The sequence below is a fragment of the Perca flavescens genome, chromosome 10 (genome assembly GCF_004354835.1).
Source record: "Perca flavescens isolate YP-PL-M2 chromosome 10, PFLA_1.0, whole genome shotgun sequence".
Lineage (NCBI taxonomy): Eukaryota > Metazoa > Chordata > Actinopteri > Perciformes > Percidae > Perca > Perca flavescens.
The window spans coordinates 31,609,556-31,630,150 of NC_041340.1; the positions used below are offsets into that span (position 1 = coordinate 31,609,556).

The 20,595-nt window shown below is 39.5% G+C and overlaps 1 long non-coding RNA gene across 1 annotated transcript; it reads right to left on the bottom strand.

Moving 5' to 3' along the window:
• Positions 1–4,576: 4,576 nt before the first annotated feature.
• On the bottom strand, positions 4,577–19,889 carry LOC114562919 (uncharacterized). Its single transcript, XR_003693555.1, has 4 exons — positions 19,817–19,889; positions 18,835–19,306; positions 18,677–18,745; positions 4,577–4,659 (listed from the first exon to the last, which is right to left on the bottom strand). It is a non-coding gene; the product is annotated as an uncharacterized LOC114562919 (long non-coding RNA).
• Between the last annotated feature and the right edge of the window lie 706 nt (positions 19,890–20,595).

Genomic DNA, 20,595 nt, shown 5'->3' on the forward strand with positions numbered 1-20,595 from the left:
GAAAAAAATGAGATTTTAACTGTGATGGGACACAAATTTCTTAATGCCTGTCAGGCTCGGGCCGGGTTCGGTCACGGCTCTGTCGCACGCGGGCCGGCTCGGACAGAAAAATTCGGCCCGATCCAGACTCTAGTGGGCATCACTGATGGGCCGAAGGCAAAGCCAGAGTCTGAGAGCGGAGTTTATGGAGGAAAGAAATGGCAGCGGTGCATGGTCCGAGCTGCGCTGCGCACCGCAACAGACACCAAAACATTCAAATTCATAGCCTACTTTTAATTGTTATTTGGCTGGAATTATGTTGAATGAAATGAAAATATGTTTCGGGACATGAATGTATGAAATAATCACGGTTTAGCCTACTATGCCATGATATGATATCAAGGGTGTTGTATTGAATCAACAGCCACGTGCAATTTAGCTAGCAGGTGAAGGTGAAACAAAAAATGTGCACTATAGACTAATACAGGCTTAAATGAACTGACAATGTAAGTTAGGCTATACGACTTACAGTTCTCAAGGATGCACACATGCCATCTCAATCCGGTCCTCCGGACAGCCTGTCTCTTTTTTCTTTCTCCCTTTTCTCTGAGTGGCACGCGTGCCCACTCGCATTGTGAAGCGCGTGTCCGCGCTATTCTGCGACTCTCTAACAATCACTGCTGATAGACGGCTTTTTTCTGATACCGTGGCGGAAGAAATCTAACCTTGGCGGACCGCCACTTGCCAATCAACATAGAGGAAACTCTGAGTTTGGTACCTGAGAAATGTCAAATGTGCTCAAAATGGCACATTTGGAGAGTCCGCCTAAACATGCCTCAACTAAAACCTCTCTAACTTTGCTGTGCTTTACTTTATAAGCATCACTCCTTTCACATGTAATGTTAAGATGTTGTGCTTTGGGTTTCTAGAGGTTTTGGGCTGCAACTGCATCATTGCATTGACATAAATCTCAGAAGCGTTACCTTTATTATGATCCCAAGATCATTTAAATAGACTTTGTCAGTTCCTTATGGGCGTGTCATTTTCGAGCCGGGGCCTGAGCCACAGGCATAGGGCTTAAGAGGTTAATTTACTGCTTTGTGCAAAGAACATTTGTGGTCATGGTTAAGAGAAACCGATTCTCATCAGGTCTTCTCTTCAACCATTTTCTTAATCCTGTATTTTAGTCTCTCTAACTCTTGGTCTAGAATTAAAATTATACAGCTGCTTTCTGCGTTTGTGTGTGTGTGTGTGTGTGTGTGTGTGTGTGTGTGTGTGTGTGCGTGTGTGTGTAGGGCAGAATAAGAAGCAGAGATGATAAGAGGTCAGCCACTATTAAGCTAGCTTAGCTTGTGTATATGCAAATACAATTCTATGCAGTTTGGCTGTGGGCCGTGATCATGTTAATCCTCTTCTTTCAAACTGCCAGCAGCTTTTTTTTACACTAAAGTTAACGTGAAAAAATCTCCAAAGTGAAAAAGAAAGTGTCTGATTTGGAAGAGGTTTTGCCCCTGGCATGCTTTAGATGGAGCAAAGTGCTTTGTAAAGTGAGAAAGTTTACCCGTTTCCTGTAGAGCACGGCTGCTATTCATTTTTGGAGACAGGTCGGAACTCATAGAGCACAATGTGTTAAAAATGTATATATTCGCTTTATGAAAAGAAGTCCAGGAAATACAGTATGTTCTATTTTCCCAAGTACTTTTAAGATACCAATAAACATATATTTGTGGTGCGGGAAATTATCTTTGTCCACATTTCCTTCTATCATTTCACATAAAAAACATAAAAGACTTCCAGAAAAGGGAAGGGAATCTACATTTCTAAACATGAAGTAAACAGGAAACACGCAGGATAATGTATTTGGTCATAAACCAAAGTATTGGACAAAATTAAAAGTTTGATAGTTTAAAAGTTTTTGGCAGGGAAAACTTTGACCTGCAGGGGCGCTACAGGAAAAATCGCGATTGCCAAAGTCATACGGATTCAACCTGAACCAGAAAATATTTAATAATAATTTAGTGTGCATTGTCGGGTTCAAGTATCCTTCATTTTTTCATGTGTCACTTTTCTGGTGTGGACACACTACATACTTCAAGCCTGCTCACAATTAGTGTGTATGGATTACATTCTCACTCCAGCCCGTCAAAAACCGACTCTTGGTCAGGTGCCTTTGCCGTTTGTTACTGATGCGAAAAGTCTCCTTTAGCTTCTAGCCCTTTGGTGTAATTTTTAGACGTTTGGTCGGGACTCATGGCATCACTTTTTGACACTGTGGGTCAGGACCATAGACAGTATACAATGGACCAACAGACCCCGTTGCTCTGGACGGAGACCAGTGAAGGCTATTAGAAGCACTTTTCCAGTGATGGCCAGCTTTACTGCGCAGCCTCCAACTGAGAGAGACAGCGTAAATGTGACATAAGCCAACCCGTGAAAGTTGTAAGTCTTCTGGTAGCTGTGCCAAGAGAAATCTCAATCATTCCCAATCTTACAGAGGAGAGTGTAGGTATATGTAAGGAGATAACATGGGCACAAGCTAATTATTGCTAACTAAAATGCTAGTTAACATTAGTAATTAATCCTAAACAGCTCATGTAAGTCAAAACTGCCTGCAAGCTTATCCTGTACTATACGGTAAATCCTCTACTATGTGACACAATCGTTAGCCTATTTTTACAAAAACGTCTGCTACGGAGCCATAACGTGAGCTACAAGGTAATGGAGCCTTTTATACATTCCTATTCAACATTGTTGTGTTTCTTTAGAACTAAACAATGGACAAATAGAGTCTTTAAACGCTTCAGATGTAAAGTTATTCGCTGTCAAGTGGCGCCAAAATTAATGCTAGTCAGTGGAATGCTAACGGGAGGTGATGGCCAGGTAGCAACAAAATGGTGCCATAGGAGGTTTGAGTTCTGAAGCGAAGCTTACCCCCTTGGTCAGGACGTTTAACTGACATGCAGCACAAGAACGAGACAGGTTTAGGAAAAGATCGCGGTTGGGATTACAAAATGTTCATTTCATTGACATGCGGGACATGCACGGGACAGGAACCCACGTCTGTTGGGAGGAAGTCCTCTATTGTTTGACCCATCCACCACCGAAAAATACTTCCTTACGCAGATTTTTGGTCTTTCATCTCTAATTTCTAATCACTACCGTTGTCACTCCTAATACTACATCATCTTACAGAGTTGCTGCAATGCGGAGTGACCTATACAGACGCTAAAGGGTGATTTTTGTATCGGTATCTGACGGTGAGAGCAACTGACTAAGCGTCAGTATTTTACGAGTTGGGAGTGAGAAGAGGTTGGGATTTAGGATACACCTCCTGTACTACTTTTAACGTTAAACCTAAAATGGAGGACGGGTGATAAAGGGAGTGTCAAGTCTGAATCAGCAACAGCATTGCATTTCCTTCAACTTCTGTCAAAAATTATAAAAAAAAAGAGGCTTAGGACCTGTCTGATTGACCAAACTTAACTGTCTGTATTGATCTGAACTATTCATATCTGATTTTGTTTGGCCTTCCTGTCTCTCATAACTACTCACACATACACACAAAAGTCCACATTTTATCTATATTCTTGTAATTTAATTTATGCCTTTTTATGTTTATGTAGCCGACCTGCTTGTTTTTTTAAATTCAGTGCTTACTTGTGTTCAATTTGTTGTTTGTTTAGGACTCATTTTATATATTTTTTTCTTCTCTTAGGTGAGATTCCTTCTATAAGCCCCTAAGGGTTTCCTTAATCTAACCTGCACAATCTTTTTTTATGTTATTTTTATTTTCTTGTGTTACTGTTGTCTTGATTTTATTGTGCACAATAAACAAATTCAAATGTACACAGCAAATGTGAGATCAGTAAACAGTTGCTTTTACGTATATAGTATGTAAATATACATATACAATATAAACAGCAGAAATAAATGTATTGTCTCTAATCATTACTTTCTTCAGGCCTGTCTTGTCTTTTTAGGTCTTGAATACTGTCTAAAAATTTGAAAAAGGACAGCAGAGAAATTCTAATAATTCCTACTTTTCCTTGTCTTCTTTTTCTCTGCAAAAACATGTCTGTCTTTCACTTCTTCTGTGTTCCCTCTTTTTTACAACCCCTGCTCTCTTGCTTGGATTCAGAACCAGTACGTTGTCGCAGAACATTTGAGTCAATATTTTATTTTTCCTCTCCTATTCTCTTTGTGTCTTATGAGCAGCATCATTCTATTATTAAATACAAGATGCAAAACAGACTCTCATGAATCAAATATGTGGTTATGTCTGTTTAGCAGCTGAAAATGGCTGCCATACAGTTGCTTGTTTCATACACCACATAGTTTGATGCATGCAGGCAGACATTGTGTGCAGACACTATATGCAGGACTACCAAAAAATTGCCAGTTGTGACATGAAAGAAATAGAGCTTTTAAAAGGATTGGTGTAAAAGAAACCAAATAGAACGTTTTTAAACAGAGTGAAGGATCACAATTACAAAAAAGTAACATTCATTTGTCATGTACAGTTTTTTATGTGTCTTTTTTTTCTCTTTTTTTCTCTCATAGTCTTTTGAGAAAACTGCACTGTCTTACAAGAACAAGTTTTTTTTTTCTTTGGCTTTTACTCCATAGTTCCCAAGAAGAAGACCCTCCGGCAAGCTGCTTTATCTTAGAGTGTGCAGAACCCTGTGATGTCAGAGGAAAAAAACAGGAAGTTAATGATCACGATTCGGCTGTGTCTTATTATCTTTGGGGGACAAAATCTTCAAGGATCCACTTTGTAATTTTCTAAAGTTGATGTTCTGAGCATTAATCTTTCACCAGGAGTAGGGAAGTTAAAAGGTACTTTACTATTTAATGCTCATAATGTCCTGCAAAATCCTTGTCTCGAAGCATTTTGTGGGTCAAATGACAAAGAAGATCTCAGTGGAATATTAACTTCTTGTGGAAATACTGTGAATGCATATGTGTGCAACCTATTTTGTGACAAAGGACGCTTTATCATGACACCATATGGGGTTAGAAGAAGAGTTGTGCACACTGTGGCGCCTTGCTGTTTGCTAACATTCGCAGTTGCAGAGGATGGTTTGATAAATGGACTCTGCTTAATGGGCCTAGCATAATTCCGTTCATCCAAGGTGGAAGAAGCACCTATTATACCTCTAGTATAGTACAAGCACAAAGCTGGGAATTGTGGAAACACATTTACAATGCAATTACCATCAGGAGGTAGTTCATTACTCTACACCTGCACCTGTTTGGTCATATTCTGGCTCCAAATGTAGATGCTTGAGCCATAGTGGATGGAATAGCAAAGAGGTGGTGCAGTGCATGCAAAGGCGTTAGTTGACGGAGGCATATAGATAAAATAAATAAAAACCTCTAGTTTTTTTTTCTCATTTTGATACCCATTTTTAAATCTAGTCCAGATTTAAATTGTAGTACAGCTTTCAAGCAATCGATACAGTGTCTGTACCCGGTTAACTAAAGTAGTTAAATCCACTGACAAAGCAGCGAGAGCTAACACATTCCAAACTTCTACAGTGAAATCTTTATTTTGAGAAATCATGTTTTTTTCAGTTTGGAATGGCAGCTGGCTCCAAATATTACACTACCCATGAGCCTCAGCCACCATTGCTATAGAGAAGAAGCCAGTTAGAGGCACGATTCAAAGTGGTAGCAAATTCAAAATGCTTTATCAGCAAATTAGTTACGTTTCAACCCTTTGTTGAACAGAGAGCGCCATCTAGTGGGCTCAAAAAAATAAAAGAAATGGTTCACAAAGCTCCATGAAGCTTCATTTGGCCATTACTAATGGAAATGTATTTTGCTAAAATAATGTATTTTTTTGATGTATCACAAATATGTTTCTGATCAAAGTCTGCCTTCAAAATCAGTGTAGGTAGGAGGTTGGGGTGGTTGGATGGGTTAAACAAACACAGGACCTTCGTTTAGGAGACAGATGTTCGTGTCCTGTGTTAAACCAAAAGTCAAAGTTTACTTATTTTAACTTATGTATGTAAATTAAGCTACGTAACATACTTAACTCAAACCATGATCTCTTCCTGAGCCTAACCAAGCTGATTTATTGCCTAAACCTAACCAAACTGAGACTGTTTTACAATGTTAATGACGTTTCAAACTGCAACCGTTACATTTAGGTAAGAGTCGATCTGCTGCCATCGGTAGGGGCGCTAATTTGGGAAACGCTCCTGTGTTTCGTATTAGAGGGTAGGAACAAAAAAGTTATGTGGTCGTATAGGTTGGAGGACTTGTTGGTGATTCAAATTAGAAACTGAATGAGACACTAGACATTTATTACATGTCCAATAACCTCTGTGTTGGCAAGCATCTAATGGTGACCTTACACCAAACGACTTTTCAAGCAATTTCACTGTTGCAGACTGATTTCAAATATCAGAATGAAATCATGAGAGTCTTGCTAAAGTTGGGGTGTGCTCCCGTCGTCTCAATTGTTTGGTGTAAGGTGGTCATAAAACTCTGTCCAAGTCAGTCTTTTTCCCGTCTTCACGTTTTACCAAAATTAAACGTGTTTGAAATTATCGTAAGTTTTAAGGTCTGGTAGTTCAGTTAAATCACGTGAAAATTGTTAACAGCCAATGGGTGTGCTCCCTCCAGCAACAAACTGGCTACAGCCGGTGTTGTTTATGGATGCTATGGTGCTGCGCTAAGCTAAACACTAAAGAGGGAAAGTTGCCGATTTTCAACCCTTCTGAAGTGAGTCATCCAGCGGAGATTTACCCGGCGGATAAACCCGGACTTCCGGGTACTGCCGCCATTCATCTGCATGTACGGCAGAACAGAACATCTGCAGAGTTTCCCTCAAGTTACCAGGTCACGCTAATGGTAGCCAGCTAGCTTGGTTAAATTTTTCATAACCAATCTAGTTGTAGTCTTGCAATTTGTAACCCTGCAAGATCTCGTCTTTACATACTGTATTATTAGAGTCTTTAACGTTAGATTGTCTTTAGATGTTAAATGGTGTCAGACTTTAGTCTTTTCAAAGTCTATTCAGAGTCTTCTAGTGTATGGTAGGCTTAAGCTGTTAATGTGCCCTTTAGCAAAACACTGACCCCTCCACCCCCCACCAGCAGTGGTGAGGCAAAGAATGATTCACATCCTTGATCACAATGAATAAAATGTTATAAAGTAAAATAGAGATGTATCGAAGACAGAGTGAGAGAGAGAAACCAATGAGTAACGTGAGAGAGAGCAACAAAGAGAGACAGACAGAAAGTCGGAGTGGGATCATGAGAATGTAATATCCAGCTGATAAATCATAGTGACTGTCAGGTGCTCAGTCATCTGATAATATGACAGACAGAAGCGAGACGGCTTCCTCTCCAACCCACTGCTAATTATAGACAGACAAAATTAACTCACATTCAGTGTGTGTATGTGTGTGTGATCATGTGTGAAAATAAGCTCTCATCTTTGTTTTTAGTAAGTGATTTTTTTTTTTTTTTTTGGTGCATGTTTTAGTCTTTTAATACGTGTGCTTAGGCAAAATTATGTTTCATGTGATGATACGATTAAACAAATATTCTACAAGGTGCCTCATCGTCATTTGATGGTTGACATACTACAACACTGTCTGTTTTTATAAATGTTTGTAAAAAAAGAAAACAAAGTTTGACAGCTGATCATTTTGAAGCTGCAGACATCATGATTGCTGAGCTGACAGGGTAATGGAATCAGTGGAAGAGAGAAAACATGTTTTGCATGCGGATTTGCATGGGCGCTCATTTGTGTATTATTTGTAGGTAGACATTTGGAAGCTGTGAAGTCAGGTTTAAATTATTCCCTTTCTGTATGCTTGCGTTATATCCCTTTGATTTACCCGTTGATCAAACTTTTGTTTTCAGTAATATGCATGTTTGTTTGAGGCGGGAGATCATAATTTATGGCGTCTGCACATTTGGGAATGAACTTTATGTCTGCATACAGGAATCTTTTTATGAGAAAGAGTGGCACTTCTCTGCAAATCATTTTTAGATAAATTGTGTTTTGTTAATCATGTTGCTTTTTACATAGAATACCTTACTTAACATTGGCAGTCTAGTTGTTCACCTTCCGTCTGGCTTATCTCTGCTTTTAACTTAAAAAGCCACCACAGCATTGTGATATAAAAAGTACCTCATGACTAATGCTTTTCAAAAGAGAAAAAAATATTGTAACCACAACCTCATGTTTGGTTAACTTTTGTATGCCAACCTCTTGATGGAAATCATTGTAACATAGGAAACAACTTGAATATATATGTTTATATATCTATATACATATATAGAACTATAAAAAAAGTCAATTTTTAAGTCTTTAAGTAAAAGTTGTTGTATCCTAAACTGCATGATTCTGTTAAAAAATGTCTAAGGTAGAAGGAAGAGATTTGGGGAAGCAGGATGAGATGGAAAAGGAAATGACTCCGGGAGGAAAACAGGATGAGATGTTTGACTGTTGATCTTCTTAACAGTAGTGGTTCCAGTCTGGACTCTTAGGCATTCAGAGTTCTGCTGTAGAGTGTTTGAGTAACAGTTTGACTTGCCCTCGGCACTTGCTAAAACGTAGCACTTTATCCCTTGTAGGGTGCTCGGGTTTGAGGGGAGAGGAGGGTTAAAAATGAGAAAAACTTGTCCTTAAACCAGGTCCAATAACTGCAGATAATAACTTATGACTAAGACTACTCAAGAAAGTGGGGAATAAAATATTGCAGATTGCTGTGCTGACAGAAAGTAAGCATGGGTTTGTTGAATTAATATTGGAACATGCAGGTGAAGTTTATCCGATCATCCAATCACGAGCTAAGATAGACAACCAGCCTAGACTTTCAAGTATTGATTAGTGACATTGATGAAAAATCAATGAAACATGTTCAAATAAAAACAAGTTTGTTTAGTTCATGTGTGCTGTTTTTTTTACAATGACATGAGTCATGAGTTTTCAAGTAAAAAAAGGGAAATGTACACCATTCACATGTCTTTTGGCTCTGCCCTGTCAATAATCAGTTTTGGGAGAATATTCACTAAACAAGAATCATGTTTGGCTGTTGATTTGAGTTAAATATTTTTCACCGATTTTTTTAAATCACAGCTAACACTAATCTATTTGTAGCATTACAATTTGTGACCCTGCAAGATCCCCAGTCTTTACATATTATCTTTAACGTTAGATGTGAGATGGTTGTCTTTAGATGTAAGAAGGTGTCAGACTTTAGTCTATTCAAAGTCTGTTTAAAGTCTTCTACTGTATGTTTGGGTTAGACAGCCCAGTTGTTACATACGTTTCACCACTGACCAGAGGTAAGATTCCCTGGCAATCAGTAGTCAGTAATGAGTGTTCAGAAACTCTCAGGGAACAACTACAACATAAGTTTAATCTCCCAAACAACAATTTTTTCAGATACAAATCAAAGACTATGTACGCAAATATCTTCCAGGATTTGAGACGCAGGAGCTTTCATCCCTAAACAAGTGCCTATCTACGTTGCCATTTAACGATAATTTTATTTCCTGTATATAGAACTCTTTACTATCGTTAGCCCTTCCGTCTTCTGAAAGTTTCAAACTTAAATGGGAAAACGAAATGGGTATTCAAATTCCAGACAATATTTGGGAAGAGAGTCTTAAACATATACATAAATGTTCAAATAATGCCAGAAACTGCCTTATACAGTTTAAGATATTACACAGACTTCACTTTTCTAAGGTTAAACTACACACCATTTATCAAAACGTCTCGCCTATGTGTGATAAAGGTCTGACCTCAGAAGCAACCCTTTCTCACAGTTTTGTATCATGTCCTAAAATAATTCCCTTCTGGACTCATATCTTTAAAACCTTCTCAGAAATCACCAGTACTCCACTGGAACCAGACCCTTTACTGATTGTCCTTGGAACATCTGAAATCTTGACAAAATTTACCAAGTTCCAACAACAATTCCTCTCCTACTGTCTCATTACAGCGAAAAAATTGATTCTGATGTCATGGAAAGAGACAACAGTCCCTACACATAAGATGTGGCTCCAAGACCTGACTAATACACTACATCTAGAAAGGATAAGATACGTAATGAAGGACGAGCACTGATTTGACTAATTCATTGTCTGTACAATACTCTGTAGCTCAATTAAAAAAAAAAAAAAATAAAGAAAGAAACTCTCAGGGACAGGACAGTGTGGTTTGCTACTTTAGCTCAAGATTTAACAATATACAAAGACACACAAGACAAAAAGGGGACCTACAGTTTACACAGAAACAAATAAAAGTGGGAAAAGCAACAAAAAAAAGCATGATCTAAGCAAAAAGAAATAATGAAAGTTTGATTAAGAGTGCAATTGATTACTCCATTTGGCAGATGAAGGGAAATACTTTGTAAGTTTTCTGCTTTTGTAATGTTTTCTTCGTTTAATGCAAGCAACTATATTGTCTTGCATAAGGGCTTTTCAAACAAAGTAACCTCAGACATCCAATAGGATTGAAGGCACTGAGGGAAGCAGAGAAACCAAGTGAAAAGGAGAGAGCTCTACATCTTCACAGGTTCATGTAATATTAACCAGTAATTAAAAGCTGAGCTGACTCAAGGCGAATAAGACAGAAAGAGAGAAGCCTACGTGGACTGAGCAGTGTGTATATCACTTCTAACAGCTCAGCCCATTAAAGCAGTGTCCAGAAGTGAAACAAAGATTAGTTGGCCTTCCCTTAACTCGTGTACGCTCACACAGGCTCAACTGTTAATCACCATGAGCAAGCTTAGCCAGGCAGTACGGAGCCTGGTGGCAGGTGTAACTTTGGTTTTTAAACATGCATGTAGAAATTAGCTTAAATTATATTGACATTGAGGCTAGAGGCATATATTATTTGTATATGTAATAGCATGATATGACAGTGTTATCTTATTATTACGGCAAATTAATTGCCTTTTTGAGGGGCTTAACATACTCAAAAACTCATCAAAATTGGCGGTCGCATCAAGCCTGGTGAAAATTTTAAGGGTTTCGGGAATAGGCGCACAAAAATGGCTTGCTAGTGCCCCCTACAATATATAAAAAATTGAGCCCCTGCAGTATGTTTAACGTAGACTAACGAAACTTGGTACACATATGTAGTATGTCAAGTCGTACAAAAAAAGCTCAGTGGAGCCATACCCTAAACCCAACAGGAAGTCATTTTCCTGTTGGGTTTAGAATTGAAAGTTCGGAATTAGTGTGATTTTGGCCATTTCCACGTGTCGTACTTTAACAAACTCCTCCTAGAGCTTTCATCCGATCAACTTCAAATTTGGTCTGTGCCATCTTAAGACATTAAAGATGAAAATGTACTTTTTGTCTTGGGCGTGGCCGTGGCGAGGCAGCCATTTTGTGAGTTTCACCATCAAAACAGGAAGTGGGTGTAACTTGAGTGTACATTGTCCAATTGGCTTGAAACTTTTCAGGATTCATAAGAGTCCAACCCTGACGACATCTACAGGCCGATATTGGCTCAAAGTCATAGCACCCCCTAGTGGCAACAGGAAGTGGACCTAAAAGTCAAGTTGCTATAACGATCTCCTCCTAGAGATTTCATCCGATGGACTTCAAATTTGGTCTGTACCATCTCAACACCTTAAAGAAGTTGTTTAAAGAAAAACCTTTTGTCAAACGGTGTGGGTCTGGCGTGGCGGCGATTTTGAGCATTTATCGATGAACGAAGAAGTTGTTGTAACTTTAGTGTACATTGTCATATCTGCCCGAAATTTCTCACGTTTGACAAAGGCCCAAGGCACCCCACCTGCTGGCAACAGGAAATCCGCCTCATATGACAAACATCATCCGATTTACATGAAACTTATAATGTGTAGTCTACATGTGATACTGAGCCACCCCTTATACTTTAACCACGCCCATGTACTTAGACCACGCCCCCCGTATGGCTTTTGAACTGCTGAAGGTAGAGTCTTGTGTGAGGTATCATTAAACTCAGCAGAGAGTTCCTTCTTCATTGGTGATGGTGTGGCCTGCCCTCTATGCTTAAGCCACGCCCCTTTCATAACTGGCGACCCATTTAAAGTGATGGTTCGGAGTAATTTCACCCTAGGGTCCTTTGCACCATGACCTTGATCCAAACACCCCCCCAGAAGCTTTTTTCACCTGGGTCGAACATTGGGAGAGTTAGCGCAGAGTAGCGTTATCAGCTGAATAGCTTATTAGCGCAGGGGCTAATGGACCCACGTTTGTATCTCGTAAATGACCCCACTAATAATGCCCGAAATGATACCAAACTTCTACACTAGTACAAATAGGTTATGTACTCATAAAACGATGGATTGGAAAGTTTGTAAGTACACCAGAAGTTTATGAACACTTGCCTGCTCTCTTCTGCTCTCTGCTGCTGCTGCTACCTGCAGTTAGACGAGTGCTTAGGGCCGTCTACAAATTACTACACCGAAAAGAGATACAACAAAAATATTTATTCATTTAATGATTAAATAATGTAATGTCTCCAAACTTACCTCAGTTATTACTTGTCTCCTGCTAGTTAAACTACAGTACTTAGTTAAAAAAAAGTTAAATTAAAAAATATTTTTGTTGCATCTCTTTTCGGTGTTGTAATTTGTAGACGGCCCTAAGCACTCGTCTTACTGCCGGCAGCAGCAACAACAGCAGAGAGCAGAAGCCAGCAGGCAAGTGTTATTTTCAAATAAACTTCTGGTGTACTTACAACTTACTTTCCAATCCATCGTTTTATGAGTACATAACCTATTTGTAGTACAGTACACGTTTGGTATCATTTCGGGCATTATTAGTGGGGAAATTTACGAGATACAAACGTGGGTCCATTAGCCCCTGCGCTAAGCTATTCAGCTGATAACGCTGCTCTACGCTAACTCTCCCAATGTTCGACCCAGCTGAAAAAAGCTTCTGGGGGGGTGTTTGGCTCGAGGTCATGGTTCAAAGGACCCTAGGGTGAAATTACTCCGAACCATCACTTTAAGGTAGAGTCTTGTGTGAGGTATCACTGAACTCAGGAGAGAGTTTCTTTTTGATTGGTGATGGTTTGACCCGCCTCCTATGATGTAACCACGCCCCTTTTATAACTTATGACCCATTTGATGTAGACCCTTGTGTGAGGTATCATTGAACTCAGCAGAGAGTTCCTTATTTATTGGTGATGGTTTGGCCCGCCCCCCTATGCTTAAGCCACGCCCCTTTCATAACTGGTGACCTGTTTAAGGTAGAGTCTTATGTGAGGTATCAATGAACTCAGCAGAGACTTCCTTTTTTATTGGTAAAGGTTTGCCCTGACCCCTATGCTTTGGACACGCCCCCTTTCAAAGCTAATGAACTGTATGAGGTAGAGTCTTGTGTGAGGTATCATTGAACTCAGCAGGGAGTTCCCTTTTCATTGGTGATGATTTGTTGTGTCTGAGTCCGCCAGTAACCCCAACACGTGCAGAGGAGCGAGGGCCCGTCCAACGCTGCTTGCAGCTTTAATTATTATTATAACTCTTATCTTATTATTATAATAATTTTTGTATATTTAAGGTGTATTTGTCTTATTCTGATGTGTGTGAATTTTTCTTTTGAGCTGCTGTACAGTGTAATTTCCCCAGTGTGGGATTAATAAAGTCCATCTTATCTTATATTCTTATCGTTATATTTTGTGAAACCAAGAGTCAACCCTACAATATCCTTACCGCAGCGACCCAGGGTTTGAAACCGACCTGTGGCCCTTTGCTGCATGTCTTCCCTCTATCTCTCCCCATTTTCCTGTCTGCAACTGTCCTATCCATTGAAGGCCAAAATGCCCAAAAAATTATCTTTAAAAATAAAAGAAATGAAATTACATTATATTATTATTGTGTAGTATTAATTACATTATATTTGATTTTGTACCCTCACACTCTTTTTTTAAAATGATTATTTGTGTGCACAAGGCTACATATACAAGCATTCAGTTTGCGAGTCAAATGTTTCCTTGAAGTTGCTAGTTCTGAGTGCAACATTCTTCTCAGTTTACAATTACTAAATAATTATTTAAATACATAGTAAGTTGTGTGTCTGCCTAGGTCTTCTAACCAAAAAACGTTCCAAGATTTCAACCAATTGTGAAAGTCTTTGTCCTCAAACTGATTAATGAATGAGTAATCTTTGTTTCATATTTCTAATGTACACCAGGTCAAACTATATGATCATATTCCAAATTATCCAAAGTCATGTTATGATCTTACTGTAATAGACTCAGTTGGCCTGTTAATCAAAAATAACTGTCATTTTGTTTTCACTTTATCATTCAGCCATTGTATTCATTTTCTAACCAGCTCAAACAAGCTGTGGTAGCAGTTGCTCGAGGCAGTTAGCATTATTCTTGTATATTCAATTCTGTTCAATTGTATTTATAGTGTTGAATCACAACAGGAGTTATCTCAGGACACTTTACAGATAGAGTAGGTCTGGACCACACTATATTGAGAATAAATACATCAATTTAATGGTTAAAAGCCACTGACACAATGTTCACCTCTATAACTGTTTTCATGGGATGCAAGCGAATCCCTCTTAAAGCTTTGTAGCATAGCTAGCTATGCAGGCCTGAATAGTGATATTACAGAAAGAGACATTGTTATCATCATTATTCAGCTCAATTGTACTTTTACAGACTGTATCTGTAAGCTAGCTAGCAAAAGACGCACAGACCGTGTGCCTCTGACTGATGTCCGTAAATCACCGGAAACTCCATTTCTTGTACACACTGTAAACGAGCACAGATGCATCTTCACATTAATTTGTGCCACCCCGGAGAATACGCTTCCAAAACTCAAAAACTCGCCTTGCATTCCGTCTGAACACACAGAGTTAAGTGCTGTTATTTCTGTTGGTTGACTTCCAACATAAATCTCGTCCAAACTTGTCACCATATTTGTTTGGAGTAGATTCTGGCTCCGGCTGAGGAAGATTACATCCACATTTTTTAATCCTGCCTACAAAGCTCTGATTAGCTCGGTTGTTTCTCCAAGTGGGGAAAATAGATGTAAATAGGCACAACATGAGACCTATTTGAATCACTGAAAATAACCAGATGTGGGAAGTGATTCAAAGGTCTGGAACCAGGCTAATTTCAGTCTGGTGTACATAACGTTTAAACCCTAGTCGTATATTAAAAAGTTTAGGCGGACAGCACAAACTTTATTTTTTATTTTTAGGGCATTTATTTATTTATTTATTCATTGATATGACAGATAAGTCATGAAAGTAGGAGAGAGAGTGGGTTGACATGCAGCATAGGGCGGCAGGTCAGAAATGAACCTGCGGCCACTGCGACAAGGACTGAGCCTCTGTACATGGAGCGCACGCTCAAACAGGTGAGCTAACCAGGCGCCCCCACACCACAAAATATGTCATTGTGGCTAATTATGGTTTTCAACAGGGCACATTGCAAAAATTGCATTAAAGAATAATCACTCCCTTCCTAGTTTCTAACATTCAATTTACCTACCAGCCTTCCACACATACACATTCATACACAGCACACACTCACTTCATCCAGCTCTTATTAGCTCTCTGCCCTGGCTACAAGAACAATAACCTCACAACTTTTAAAGGAATGATCAGCATCAGTAGAAACTTCATTCTAAGCAGAATTTCTCCCCATACCCTCCCTCTCCCTCACCCCTACTCTCCCTTAGGCAAAACATTTTGCTGACCAAGACTTAGCCAGCTATCAAGAGTTAACATTTTTCCCTTTATCCGCAGTTCACTTTATGTCAAATCTGCTCGTAACGGGCTGCAATAAACTCGTAAAAGGCATTATTATTTTGGCCTGACAGGGAGTGCTCTTTAAGTCTGGAGACATTTTTTTTTTTAGCACTAGTAATACAAACTTTCAACTTTTGAAACAGATGCCTCCAATGGTTTTTACTAGCACTGTAATGCTGTTGGATGTTCTGTGTCCCTTGCTGTTCTCTGTGTTGTGTCTCTGCATGGAGCTAAATGAGGAGGGAAAAAAACATGTTTCCCTCAAAACTTTCTTATCTTTTTGTGATTATTCCATACACCTTGTAATGAAACTGAAGGTGACCAGTGAGATAACACGAGTACAGTTAAGTAGCCCAAGACTCATTTACAAGAGGCATGGGGTAAATGAAGCAGATGGCATCATCTTCAGCTGTGTTCTTTCCCTCCGTCCTGCATTTAAGCTAAAATAAAATCCACTGGCCAGCAGTTAAAGTTGAGACGAAACAACAAAAAGGCCTTTTAACCATTTAAAATCACATTCCCGGTCATATTTTGCACCTATTAAACTACATGCCAAAGAAATTACAAAAAAATCCATTTATTTGTATTTTTATATCAAGATTGATCTAAATCAAATGTTTTCTTCCTGTAAAACAAAACAAAATCACATGTGCTTACATACGCTAGTACCAGGGCTCAGTGTTGTAGTTGAGTCACCAACTGTCGAGTCTGAGTTGAGTCTTGAGTCCCCAGTGTTCGAGTCCGAGTCCATGTCCGAGTCACAGTATAACATTTTTATCGGATTTCACCGGAAATGGTTGGTCGCTATTTTGAAAATTCTACAGGGAACCATCGTCCATCAACTTTGGCTATGTTTGAGCATCGTTGATGTATTGTGTGTGTCTGTGTGACACCAGTGAGTGTGTTGTCGAGAAAGGAGAGCGAGCGGTAGCGGTGTCCAATTGAGTATGTGTGGCTGTGAGGAAAAAGAGAGAGAAAAAAGAGATTGCAAAGACAATGTAAAGCAAGTTAACAGTTAACAATAAAATGACAAGCTTCTTCTGTTTATCATAATATGCATTAGTCAATTATACGTTTTCCTTATGATGCAGGTTCTATCACAAAATATTGAGGTGTTTTAGAGTTTTTTAAAGTATCTCACTAAATCCAGAATTCAGTCCAGTCAGCTATTGAGTGATTTACTATTACTAGTAGTTAATTTTAACAATAATAATAATCACCATAGTGTGAAATAGAGTTTTATTGCCACCATTAAGCTGTTAAATTGAAATAACTTGATCTTTAAAACAGCACTCGGCAGCAAGCAAGAGTGGTGCGCGCTGCCAAGGGTAACGTTTCCTCCGAGTTATCTCCACCGCTCTCTCCATAGGAAAACACAGCCAGCGCAGAGTGGTTTTACCGCGGATTATGTGAACGGGGCGCAGTTTACGAGGATAGAAAGGCCGATATCGCATTCGCAACTGTGGTTAAACATGTCAAAACCCCACACAGACAACGCTTGGTTGCGTGCTTATAAAACAGCAAAGTGGCATCTGCGATGGTTGAGTCACTTCAACTGCTACGTTAACTTCTAGCTAAAGCTAACATTAGCCAACGGAAAGCATTTTACTGGGTGCAGCCGTGACAGATGTCTGTTAAAGTTTGATGTTGTCAAAATCAAATTTGTATAACCTATTTAGTCAGAAATGTCTGAGTCATTCATTTCATGAATACTCAGGTCTGATTTTATATATCCTCGAGTCCAAGTCCAAGTACAAGTCATCATTTCGCGAGTCCAAGTCAAGTCACGAGTCCAATGATATTAGACATCCTCCTGTCAATCAATCTGCAACTGTTAGCAGCTATGAGCTACATCCATACTACAGATTCATTAGCTAGCTAGCTAGCTGTCTGTCTAGCGTTTACACCATAGACAGTTAAATAAGTGGACAAAGTGACGCCAGTGACCAGTGAAGTATATTAGAAACACTTTTCCGGTGATGGTTGAGCGTTACTGAGCAGCTTCCAACTGAGCTTGCCCACATAGATGTGACGTGAGCAACATGTCTGAAAGTTGGAAGTCTTCTGGTAGCTGTGCCAAGAGAAATCTCAATCATTCCCAATCTTGCAGATACGGAGAGCGTAGGTATATGTAAGGAGATAACATAGGCACAGGCTATTTATTGCTAACTAAAATGCTAGTTAACATTAGTAGTTTAACTTAAACAGCTAATGTGAGTTGAAACTGCCTGCGAGCTTCTCCTGTACTGTACGGTAATTCCTTACTATGCGACAGTCAGGGGCCCCTAGGCTGCTCTTTGTGTGAGGCCCCCCCTTAACCATTGTGCGTTCCTATAACTCTTTCAGGGCAGGGTCTTTTCGCTGTTCCCTTTTCAGCATAGGGACCTAGGTCAACAAGGGTCAGGTTCCCGGTACAGACAGACCAACAACGGGACAATTTTAACAGTTTTAGCCATCTTTTTCATCACTAAATTCACTTCTGACAACGTTATAGGCGAAAAAATGAACTGTTTAGATTTCGAATATAGGCATTCTTGTGAAAATTGATGCCAAATTGACAATTTGCTTCAAAGATTTCGGAGCGGAGAAGCTCCATGAAGTGAGGCGACACCCTCAGGCGCCTGCCCCGGCCGCTAGCTCGTCGCTCAGGCCTGTCATGCTCAGAGACCCCGCTGTTAAGCTGGAGGTCTCTCCGACCGGTCTTGGAAATTTTAATTTGGTTGTTTAAATATCACAACACATGTCCATCATAAGAGTAACGGGAACCTGTGGTTAACCGTCTTTTCGGAGTTAAACTCCACAAGCGTGCCCTGTGGGCTTGACAACCTCGCTGGCCAGCTGACACACACACACACACACACACACACACACACACACACACACACACACACACACACACACAGAGTTCTCCTGAAGCTGTCCACGGTTCTGAAATACTCGAGGCTATAGCTTACCTGCTCTAAAGTTAGGGTCCGGAGGGGCACTTCATCTTTCCCCACCGTTATCCGTTTAAGTGGCAAAAGCTAAAAAACAAAAACAAAAGGTGTTAATACATAGGCCTACTCACAACAACGCAAAATGAGTAATATCTTATGGGAAATAATTAACTCACTTCCACCACCTGCCCTTCCACAGTGAGTAGTAGCCCAGAGCTCTTGGCTGACAAGGGGGTGGGGGTGGAGATAAGTCGAAGGAGCGTATCTGCCTGCTGCCTCAGCTCATCTGATACATCCAGTGGGCCCGATTTAAAGAACTGTGTTTCTTTGGTGACATTAATTCCGTATGGTGGGGACCGGCCTCTCAGGGAGTATCCCCGCACAACGGGTGCATTATGAAGCCCTGGTTTAGGGTCAGTTTGTTTCCAAATGCCTCGTATAACGTTACTTTGGCTAGGGATTCTCCATCGCTGATTATTGCAATTTTATTTTTATTTTTTAACGGCAGGCCTCGCCTCTCCGCTCTCCTCAAACACCCAGGACAACACCTTGGCTTGGTCCATCATGGCCAGGACTGTAATGTGCAGCGGTGGGGGTCGTGCAAATGGCCTATCTGGCCGAGTATGCAGCCCTTTTTGTAAAGCCATTCTAAAAAAAAATATAAACACAGAAAAAGTTATGTAATTACACTTTGGTTACTTTTTCTAGTGCAAGTAGGCCTAATTTGACGAAAACGGTAAGTAGCCAAAGCTGTGATTGTTGACTTAAAAAAAAAGCTTCAAGTTATTTTTTTCTTCCCGCCTCTACAGTATAGGCTACTCTTGTCTTTTCATCCTGAAATGGCAGAGAATCCAGTGACCCACAGGTTTAAAGTCATCCACTCTCAGCCAACAGAGCTAGCTACTATTTATTTTGTTGCCAAATGAGTTTACTTAGACACAGTTTGCCAAAATATCCTTAGGCCTACACTTCTAACAACGTGAATCACTGTTGAGTAATTTTCACTTCAGTGTGATAACCAAAATATTTCTGGAGCATAGGTAAATATAAGCTAGCTAGTTATTTTCACAAATTACAAGCTTATTTGTATCTAAAATTAATGTTTTAGAGCACATGCTATTAACTTAGCCTATTTAGACAAGAAAAAAAGACACTCACGTCTCTTAGCGTCCTCTTCTCTGCTGTTGTGGCCGGAATTTCCCGCTGCTGCTCTCTGAGCGCGAGACGTATTTCTGAAAACAAAGAAACATTAAGCTAGCTAGGGAATTTAACGAGCTGTTTTGTTTAGCCTTTCTAAAATAAATGTTTAATAGCACATTAACAATACTATGTAACATAGGTATGCTTTATATTAAATTATAAACTAGGCTACGCTATCTCTTTCATATGTTATGAATTCGTAAGTAACTTACAATAAAAAATAAACACCTCTCTTAAGCTTCGTCTTCTCTGAACTCTGCTCTCAAAATGGCAAAACTCAAATTTCCTGCTATGATGCTCCTGCTGGTGCTAGACATTGACGTCGGTCTGCTCTGCTGCTGCAATTTGAAATGATCTATCTATCTATCTATCTATCTATCTATCTATCTATCTATCTATCTATATCGTCCTACAGCTCAAGTTAGATTTTTTAAGTTTATATAGGGTATGTCCTGATGGTTACTGAAACGTACTTTCAATGAAAGTGAAAGGTCTTTTAAAGTATTTTTTTATTGTGTCAAATGTAGCCTACTTATGTAGCCTACATAAAAACAATGGCATGATCTGGAAAATATGCTACAGAATGAGGTAGCCCATAAGGCAGACAGGAGACGTCATTACAAATGTGTTTTAAATACAATACAATTATATTACTGTAATTAACACAGCAATATATTACTGCAAGTTTAAGAAATTATTATATTTGGATCATTTGTGTTAAATGTTGTTAATCGCGT